The 10,354-nt window shown below is 40.5% G+C and overlaps 1 long non-coding RNA gene across 2 annotated transcripts; it reads left to right on the top strand.

Moving 5' to 3' along the window:
- Positions 1-4,845: 4,845 nt before the first annotated feature.
- Positions 4,846-8,682, top strand: LOC127500348 (uncharacterized). Of its 2 annotated transcripts, XR_007926300.1 has the most exons (5): positions 4,846-5,045; positions 6,587-6,880; positions 8,096-8,203; positions 8,284-8,395; positions 8,468-8,682. It is a non-coding gene; the product is annotated as an uncharacterized LOC127500348 (long non-coding RNA). The 2 variants fall into 2 exon arrangements; XR_007926299.1 differs by lacking the exon at positions 8,096-8,203.
- Positions 8,683-10,354: the final 1,672 nt, after the last annotated feature.

Here is a 10,354-nt window from a genome sequence, read left to right as displayed (position 1 = left end):
TGAACCCGTAGACTTGCATCAGCTGGGCCTGTCTTCCCCCAGCTCTGCACAACTGCACCAAACATCACCTACTCTAGAGGACTCATACTCTAAACAACCCTGTGTGCCGAGTGACTTGGGTCGGGTACAACCCGACCCAAGTGATCTCTGCATTTTACTGTTTTGGTAAAGGGATGTCGGTGTCAAAACGTGCAGCAGCATTAAGACGAGCTGCTAGACGACCAGGTCCTATTATTGGTTGTCAGCCAACAGCAGTGGCCCGAAGAACAAATAAGACCGGTTCTAGGCGGCGTTTGACAGCTGGACGGCTCAGAAAAAGTAGTTCTGGTCCAGAGCATGACTACAGCAGATATACAGGAAAAGGGAGGAAAAGGGATGTCAGGGTTCGCCACAAATTGTCAGAATCTGTGGCAATGAACTACTCGCATCAAACTTAAAATGGTACCAATGTTTGTATGGTGTGAGTGGGTTGGGTGTTTTTAATTTGTTCGTCCTGAATGTTTCAAAATATCAATTAGTAGACAAGTTAAAGGGTTAGTTCACCCAAAAATGAAAATTGTCATTAATCACTCACCCTCATGTTTTTCCACACCTGTAAGACCCTCGTTCATCTTCGAAACACAAATTAGGATATTTTTGATGAAATCCGAGAGGTCTATGACTCGTCCATAGACAGCAATATAATCAACACTTTCAAGGTCCAGAAAGGTACTAAAGATATCATTAAAACAGTAGACGTGACTGCAGTGGTTCAACCTTAATTTTATTAATGACGAAAATACTTTTTGTGTGCAAAAACAAAACAAAAATTACAACTTTATTCAACAATATCTTCTCTTCTGTGTCATTCTCATAATTGTTTATGTCCAGCGCTTCCAGGTTCTACGTCAGAACGCCAACTCATTATTGGCCGGCTGCTGCGTCGGCATCACACGCATGTGTCGTGCTGATCACGTGATCAGCTTTAGCCAATACTGAGCCGGCATTCTGATGTAGAACCTGGAAGCGCTGGACATAAAGCGCATAAGAGAATGACACAGAAGAGAAGAGATTGTTGAATAAAATCTTTTGTTTTAGCGCACAAAAAGTATTCTTGACGCTTCATAACATTAAGGTTGAACCACTGTAGTCATGTCGACTGTTTTAACAATGTCTTTAGTACCTTTCTGGACCTTGAAAGTGTTGATTATATTGCTGTCTGTGGACGAGTCATATACCTCTCATATTTCATCAAAAATATCTTAATTTGTGTTCTGAAAATGAACGAAGGTCTTACGGGTTTGGAACGACATGAGGGTGAGTAATTAATGACATTATTTTCATTTTTGAGTGAACTAACCCTTTACTGCAAACGAAGTATTATTTATGAATTCTAGGTTAGGACTGCAGGTTATGAAGTTATATTAAAAATCATATTCATAAACTTGTTTACACTAGGAACTGCACAGACAAAAATGTAATTTCATGCATCCTTTTAAAGTTTTTGATAGCATTGTGAATTGTATGTAATATTGTTTTTGTGTACCGTGGCATTTTTTGCATTTTATCTAATAAATACCACAGCACTGTGTGGTTAATCAGCTCTGTGATCATTTGTAATCATTACATTATTGGGTGTGCTTTTAAATCAGTCTCTGGGTACTTTGATGTCATACTCCTATTGGTCTGCGCAGCTTCAGGTAGCATTAGACTGCAGGGTAATGAGTTCATATTGTTTGTAGGGCTATACTAAAGAATGAAGAATAAGCTAAAGAATAAAGTGTTTAAAAAAAAAAAAAAAAAAACAAAAAAAAACCTTTTTGTGTTTGCAGATTTTTCCATACTCAGTTTGCAGTAGTTTTCTCAGAACCTCCTGTTTGTGGGTGTTTTATAGCCAATATGTGTGTAGTTTTATGCACTTTTTATTCCCTTCATGTATCCTTTTATTTTTTTAAGTTGTAAAATGTGTGTGCAACATTTCACTTCGTATACACACTTGTGTATCCCTTTTGTATATTGGGTATTGTATTAAAATTAGTTTCCCCACATGAAAAATACTATAGTGTTTTGAACCATACTATAGTAAAGTACTTGAATTAATTTGTGGTGGTAAATTCTATAGTTGCAGTGGTAATATAACAACTATAGTAATATAAACAAATTACCCAATACTGTACTGTTTTCTACAACTATAGGGTATATTATACTACAATACACTACAGTTTACTGTAGTAAAAACTAAACTATACTACAGTATTTATTACAGTTTATCAGTTCACTAGTTAATACTACAGTATGCTGTAGCATTCATGAACAAAGTGTTGTAAATACTAAAATATATACAGTATACTACAATTTACTATAGTGCGGTTTAAAACCCGCGTATTTATCGTATTTAATATAAATTACGATAGTGTTTTTTCATGTGGGGCGGTGTGGCAAATCAGCGCTGTGATATAGTTGACCAATGAAATCGAGCTAGAGATGTGAGTCAAGGCTGCGGGGTGGGGTTTTAATGTAAGGGGCGTGGTTTGCGCCTAACTAGTTTGGGAAAAAAAATCACGCCTCTCAGGCGCGGCACTCATCTTGCATGTGTTCTGATCTCACATGGCGATGACGCAAACGAACACGAGAGCAGCGCAACCTGGCTGAAGATCTTATTGGTTGTTTCCTTGTCAATAGTAGAACGCTCGTTCATCAAAACATCTGATTGGCTGTTTTGATCTACAGACGGCGCGTGCGCATTGTAATTAAAATATTGAGCGCTATATCGAAACTGTTTTATATCGTTATTGACAATGGTGTACCGTCAATAAATACCGATACCGTTTTATCGCCCAGCCCTAGACAAGCATTCTTTTAACAACAGGAATATAGGTAGGGGAGAGATGAGTGAGTCTGTGATCTGAGCCCCCCAGGGGCGGCAGGGCAGAGCATTTATAGACATCTTTAATATTAGCATACAAGAGATCTAGTGTTTTATTTTCCCTTGTTGTGCAGTCCACATACTGTTTAAACGTGGGAAGAGTGCTGGAGAGGGAGGTATGGATAAAATCGCCAGATATAAAAATAAATGAGTGAATGATAATTAGCTTGTAATCTCGTAACAGTAGCATGCAATAAGTCACAGGCTGTTTCCGCGTGGATAGATGGAGGAATTTAAACAACAATGGCGATCACAACCGAGATCACAACCACTCCCTCAGTCAATAATACGGTCTCAAACTGACTGCTAAGAGTTCAATGTCCTTGTTGCATATTTGTTTCTTAACAGTAGCGTGTCCAGGGTTGCACCACTTGTTATTTATAAACAACACAAGCCCCCCGCCGCTTACCAGAAGCTTTAGTGTCTCTGTCCGCACGAATTGTCCGGAAGCCATTGATGCTTATGATAGTTCACAGTGAACTTGCTAAATATAATATGATTGATATCAATCAATAACACCTTATTCTACTTATTCTACACTCTTCATTTGTGTATTGTAAAACGTTTCGCAATTAAAAAGCTTTGTGCCATTTCTCAGTTGCGATGTAATAATGTCTCTGTTCTTGAAGCACTTCTCCAAAATTACGTTTTGAATTAGCAGCTGAGGCTTGGTATCAGATGTGTAAGAAATAATTACACACAAGATCGTTTTAAGGACAAAAACCTGACAAATGTCTTGAAATACAACATCTGAACAAATGTCTTGAGGTGTTTTGACCGAGGAGGAATAACTGACAATGGGCCGTTGAATTGCGCTTGAGTCGTGGCTGCATTACAAACAATTCAGCGGCCCGTCGTCAATTATTCTCAAACCTAGCGAACCTAGCATTATAATCGGAATTTGGAGAACACTGACTAGTAGTGAAATGCCTCACTCCCCGTTGAGAACTGTCTGTCTGGCCGCAACACGCGATTCGCGCCAAGTATTACAGTCAAAAATATCTCACAAAAAAGGTCATTTTACAAGTTTGATAACGGGATAATGCACACCTAGGCATGGATTACCCTGCTTATACCATGCCACAATTAATAAAGTTAAAGCTGTCATTGATTTTGGGAAGACACTGTGAAGTGTCTATGCAAACTGACTGGAACTACCTGTGCAGTTAATGCACACCACCTTCCAGCTAATCAGAATCTAGTATTGAGACTGACCATGGTATAATACAATATGATCAACTTTGTTTTCTTCTTAGATGTGGCTGCTCCAGAAGATTTATTGTTGTATAATAATTGAATCTATTGTTTTATTATAGAAACTTGGCAAATCGTATTTCACCTGGCCTTTGCACTATTCTTACTCACTGACAGACTATGAGGTACAGCCTTTAACTTCTTTGCATAAACCATTATTATCAGCAATGAAATGTCATCATACATTAATAGTACACTATGTATCCCACTGTATGTACAATGTGGTCTTATTACACTCTTAATTAACAGGGTTCACCACTTCAGCTTGGAGGGACTGACTGTGGAATATTCATGTTGATGGTAAATGGTGATAATTGCTATACCATTGTCTTTGTGTATGCTAAACACTGCATTTGTTAATATAACATCATAACCTAATTTTTCGCTAGTGAGTTTTTATCAATTTCTGGTTATTTGTTCACCAAAAAGGACTGAAAAGACAATTAAAATTTTATGAGTAAGATTTTCACTTGGCATCTTTTATTAGTCTAATAATACAAAAAAGATCTGCACACTGTTGTTCTCCCTTTATTTAGAAGAGGTTAAAAGTGGCAACGTTTCGGTCAAAGACCTTCGTCCTTCATCCATAGAGGTGGAGCTTACGTGTAGCTCCTCCTTTCTGGACGTGACGTGTAACTCCTCCTCTCTGAACGTAACGTGTATGTAAGAAAGGCAGTGCAGATGATGCAATCGTGTATGCGCATCTTTGGCGCATACTGATGCGCTCCAACACTCCCTGAGCGCACGCGACGACAACGGGCAGCGCTCTGTTGTGCGCAGATTCAATAAAGATGGAGAAGCAATACGTGACATGGGATTGCGCTGCTGAGGGAATTCACCGTGTTCGGAGAGTTTATACTTATATTGTGTGCGTCAGTGCTGAATAGTAAGTGTTTCTATCTTCATCTGTTAGTTAATAATTAAGAAAATCATGTTGGTGTGTTATATTTTTATATTAATCGCTAATGTCTGACGCGATGCTAGAGTTACTATGGTATACCCCTTGTTTATCTTCATTTATCTTCAAAATGTATATTTACATGTTATGCTTCTAGTGCAGATATTATTTATATTGGGGATTATATATCGTTTGATACTTGGAATCTTTTGAGCAGTTATATTCAGTATAATCTGTTGCATGTGTATTATTGCCAGTCACGTTTATGTACACGTGACACCCCCTAGCGGCAGTTTGTATGCTTCTGACTGTGTAAATAGTGTGAATTTCATCTGTTACTGTTTAGTTTTACGATTTAGTTAGTTTACGATGTTGGAAAATAATCTAATTGTGATTTTACCAATATTGCGATAGCGATTTAATATGCGATTATTTTTAAGCTCTTTATCTTCTGTATTATTCAACAAAGACAATCAATAAATTATATGATTGGGAATCTTTAGGCACTTTATGATTCGATTCTGAGAGTCGCAGTCCGATTCCAAAACGATTCTTGATCTTTTTTTCTTATTGATTAGTCTTATTAATAAAACGTTTTTATTACTTAATTACATAGGCTATGTAAAAAGTTCTACTTTAATTATTTTATTGTGGTAATTCTATAGTTTTTGTGGTAACATAACTATGATTAGATTAGATAACTTTATTAATCCCTGTAAGGGGAACTATGGTAATATAAACAAATTACTTTATCCAATACTGTACTTTTTTATACTTTTTCTGTACTAAGTTTTATACAACTATAGGGTATATTATACTACAATATACACTACAGTTTACTGCAGTAAAAACTAAAGTATAGGCTACTACTGTATTTTTTACAGTTTATCAGTTCACTATAGTTAATACTACAGTATGCTGTAGCATTCATTAACAAAGTGTTATAAATACTATAATTTATACAGTATACTACAATTTACTATAGTATGGTTCAAAAACAGTATAGTATTTACTATAGTATTTTTTCACCTGGGTCCTTTAAGATATATTGACTGTGTTTACATTAATTTCGCGTCATAAAAGCATTTTGAGATGCAAGTATATTTAACCACTTAAACGGAGTCGCGCAGAGCCGCATGACCTAGCACTTTTCACAAAGTGCGAGTCAGCATTTGAAATCGACATAATGACATATGAGGCGGTGTTCGTAGAGCATTTGTAAGGAAAATACCGGCGGGCGAGACAACACACTGCAAGGGTGTCGCTCTCACAGCGCATCCTGTGCAATGAAGCGCACGAATGTCCTTGTAATTTGCTTCAACCTTTCCGAGCTTTATTAAAGATTATTTTTTAAAGATCCAGATTATTTTACTGCAACAGTTTATTAAACACCCTCAATTCATTTGTTGGTCTGGTTCCTGTGTTCTGACCAACACCCAGGAGTGATTGCCACACCACATTAGATCCAGCAATAGAACTCAAATACAGTCCTTTTAAGTCTCCCCAACAGTGTAACTCCTCCTCTCTAGAAGTCCAGCGAGGAGGAGCTAGATGTAAGCTCCACCCATTTGCTCTGCAGTGTGAAGCCGCCGGGGTCTCGTCATCCGTCTGCCACCATCCATTCACCTCATCCTCGTCCGCCTCCTGAGCCTCCTTCACTACTCCCTCTACGTTCTTCCAGTAGCAGTGCGACGTCAGGCCTTTTTGGGGAGGGCGCATTGCCATAACTGAAAATGTCCATTGCCAAAACTGAAACGTCTGAAGTAGTCGGTCAACCAGAAACTGATTCGCAATCACGACTGGAGCAGAATCAGTTCTCTATGGTGAGAGTGACCTTAGTTTTGCGCTGTTTATAAGAAGTAATAGCAGCATCACTGTTACACTTTATGTAGGTGCACCTGTGGGAACTGTATCAGAATGCCAAGCGAATCTGAAAACCTCTAAACATAAGATAAACATTTAGGCCAGATTTGTACACAGACTTTTTCACCATAACTATTAACAAATAAAAATGGCTATTTCATTGTTGACATTACAATGGGTGTTTACTGTTTACAGAGAGAATACTTCAACTAGTTAGCGCAGGCTAGCGTGGACAGTGTGCACATCTTAACATCATGTTACAATACAGATAGAGCTCCATACTACTGTAATAATTAAAACACAGAAGAAAAAACTCCAACATTAGCTGAGCACAAAGGTGAATAGCTGATAATGCATTACACAAAAGTCATGCTCCATCCTTGATCATTGCTCCAAGTAATAAGACAGACAAGTTGTTAATCGACAGATTTTTAGACAATATTGGACCCACATCTGAATAGCAGAAGCAATATTTTAAGATCAAGCGTTGTGAATCCTGCTGAACCAAAGATTGGTTGAACTCCCCGAGGTTTGAGAATGACGGGAACACAACAAAAGATTGTACTGCTGTGGTGTTGTTGAAAAAAAAAAATTAATGTTCCCTGGTGTCTGCGCGCGCAATAAGTGGGCAGGCAATATGCTAATGTTTTGTTTCGACGTCACAACGAAACAGCTTGGGATTTGTTTTAAAAACGACTTGTTTAATTGACTCAGAGTTGACTCTTACTTTTGAGAGACAACTTTATATACGCTGCACTTTCAGATTCAAAACTTTGCAGGATGTTTTCATTCACTTAGAGCTATGTTGCACACTACATGAAAGGTAATTTTCAAAAATCCATAATAGGGGCACTTTCATTAAAGAATTATCATTTGGCTTGAAGAGCGCATTAACCATACGACCAGATAAGGTAATGCGCATGCTGGCTAATATGCCAGATGTAGGGTCAATTGGGTTGGATTCATTGCCACCAGTAGAAGCTGTAGTGGTGTCACTTGATGTGCAGGCTGATGAGGCGTTGTATTCTGAACCGCACTGTCCACAGCCAGAATATAAAAAAACTGATGGGCTTGTGCATAAGACTCACAGTGCTGTAGCAAACGTCATATTTCTAATACACTGACACAGTTGCTATTGGCACTTAATGTTTCACTTCCTTCACCTGACAATTCAGAATGTGCTGAAATATTGCAAGCTTCACTCCAAGTGACCACTGCACGTCGCGTTAGTGAGTTGCATGTGTAGTCAGCAGTGTTTACGTTGGGGACCTGAGTATAAACAGGTAATGCTTTGGCCAATCCTGCATTTCTTTCAAAGGTACCACAATACATAAATAAGCAATTACTCTGTCTGCTTTTACAGATTAACAAATTTCAGTCCTGTGCCCAGTTAGGGCTCTTCGGCAGTATGTTGAAGTTACAGCAGCCTGGTGGGTCACTGATCAACTGTTTGTGTTATGGTGATCACAAAAAGGGTATGGCTTTGTCTAAGGATAGATTATCTCATTGGGTGACAGAGGTAATCACGCATGCTTATTCTAATGCAGGTCATGAAGTTCCAGCTTCTGTGAAGTGCCATTCAGTATGTGCAGTTGCCACTTCCTGTGCAGCCCTGCGTGGTGTACAGCTATCTGATATCTGTGATGTGGCAACATGGAAGACTCCATCTACTTTTACCAGATTTTACAGGTGTATGTCTTCAGTGTGTTTTGTGATGGTTGCAAAAGATTCACAAATTAAATAAAAGCTAATTCAACATTGACTTAAGTGTCTGTTGTGTATTTTACATCAGAGACATCAGAGCACAGATGATCTTTTTACAGGGTGTCCACGGGGACTTAAAAAGTATTAAAAGTTAATAAATCAATTTAGAGAAAATTAAGGCCCTTAAAAAGTATTAAAAAGTCTCAAAAGCCATTTTCCAAGGTATTACATTTTGTATCATCTTCATTATGTATATTTGTCCAAAGAGGTTGTATGCTAAAGTTTACCTGAATTTAATCATTGCGTAGGCGAATAGTGTGATTCTGTGTAGTTTATTTATAGAATCCCGCTAGATTTGAGGTCATCTGTTACCGCGCTCACTGACTGACTGATAGCACAGGTCCTTTCTCGCTCGGTTGTTAAGCAACATCGTTGACTAATGGGAAAATAGAAGTTTTTGTGCAAAAGGTTGGAGGATAAGGAGTTGGAATTAGGGGTGTAACGGTTCTCAGTAAAAAATGCAACCGTTCTCCACACACGTTTCGGCACACACTTGCACCTCGGTTCATCTCATATCTGACAACGCATACGCATCTATATGGTTTGTTGAAAATAAATAAAACAGACAGAGTTAGGCTAGTGTATGTTTCTGTCAATGGATACGCATTCTGGCTTCCCCTAAACTTTGTTCAATGCGAGTGCTGTATGCTCTATATGAGCAGTCATTTACGTCGTCATCATCCGAGCTCCGCCCCGTTTTTTCCAGAGGTGCACGACGAGCTGACGAAGTCGTGGCGCGCTCCCTATTCTGCCTGCCTACGCACTACGCACCATTCAGCTCTCACCACTGTGGACGGCTCTGAAGAGAAGGGCTACGAGCACCTACCGCCCCTGGATGAAGCAGTGGCGGCTCACCTCTGTCCCCCCGCGGCTGTGGGTTGGAAGACGAAGAGGGCCCTTCCATCCAAGCCCTGCAGGACCACCTCTGCCCTGGCTGGCAGAGTCTACTCGTCCGCAGGCCAGGCTGCCTCAGCACTGCACACCATGGCTATCTTCCAGGTGTTCCAAGTGAAGCTCCTCCACTCTTTGGACGAGTCCGGCATTGATGCACCTGCCTTTCGTGACCTCCGCAGTGCCACCGACTTAGCCCTGCGTGCCACAAAGGCCACAGCCCAGGCCATTGGACGATCCATGGCCAGCCTGGTCGTGCTCGAGCACCATTTGTGGCTCAACCTGACCGAGATAAAGGACCTGGACAAGACGGCCTTCTTGGACGCCCCGGTCTCCCCTTCCGGTCTCTTTGGGCCAGCGGTAGAGGGCTTCACGGAACGCTTCACCGCAGCACAGAAGTCGTCCCAAGCCATGCGACACTTCCTGCCCAAGCGCTCCAGTTCTGCTTCTGCTTCCAGCCGCCCCAGGCCTGTGCCGGCTCAGCAGAGCAAGCCTGCACCCTCTACCTCTCAGGCAGCGCCTCCCAAGGAACAGCGCCAGCGTTCACGCCCCACAAAGCGCTCCTCCTTCCCGAGACGTCAGGGACCCCAGCCTAAGATTTCGCTGGACCCGACGCCTTCTAAATCCTCCTGATCTGCCAGGAAGGAAGAGGATGGGGCAAAGTCTCGCCGAGGCCGGACCACCCCAAAAGCTCCTTCGTTCAGTCTCCCCTCCGCCCCGTTTAGTTCCGGGCGTGGGAGATATGTTCAGTGTTGTGCTAACTGGACCCACAAATGTTG

This window comes from Ctenopharyngodon idella, chromosome 18 (assembly GCF_019924925.1).
Source record: "Ctenopharyngodon idella isolate HZGC_01 chromosome 18, HZGC01, whole genome shotgun sequence".
Classification (NCBI taxonomy): Eukaryota; Metazoa; Chordata; class Actinopteri; order Cypriniformes; family Xenocyprididae; genus Ctenopharyngodon; species Ctenopharyngodon idella.
This window is presented reverse-complemented; position numbering and strand designations above follow the sequence as displayed.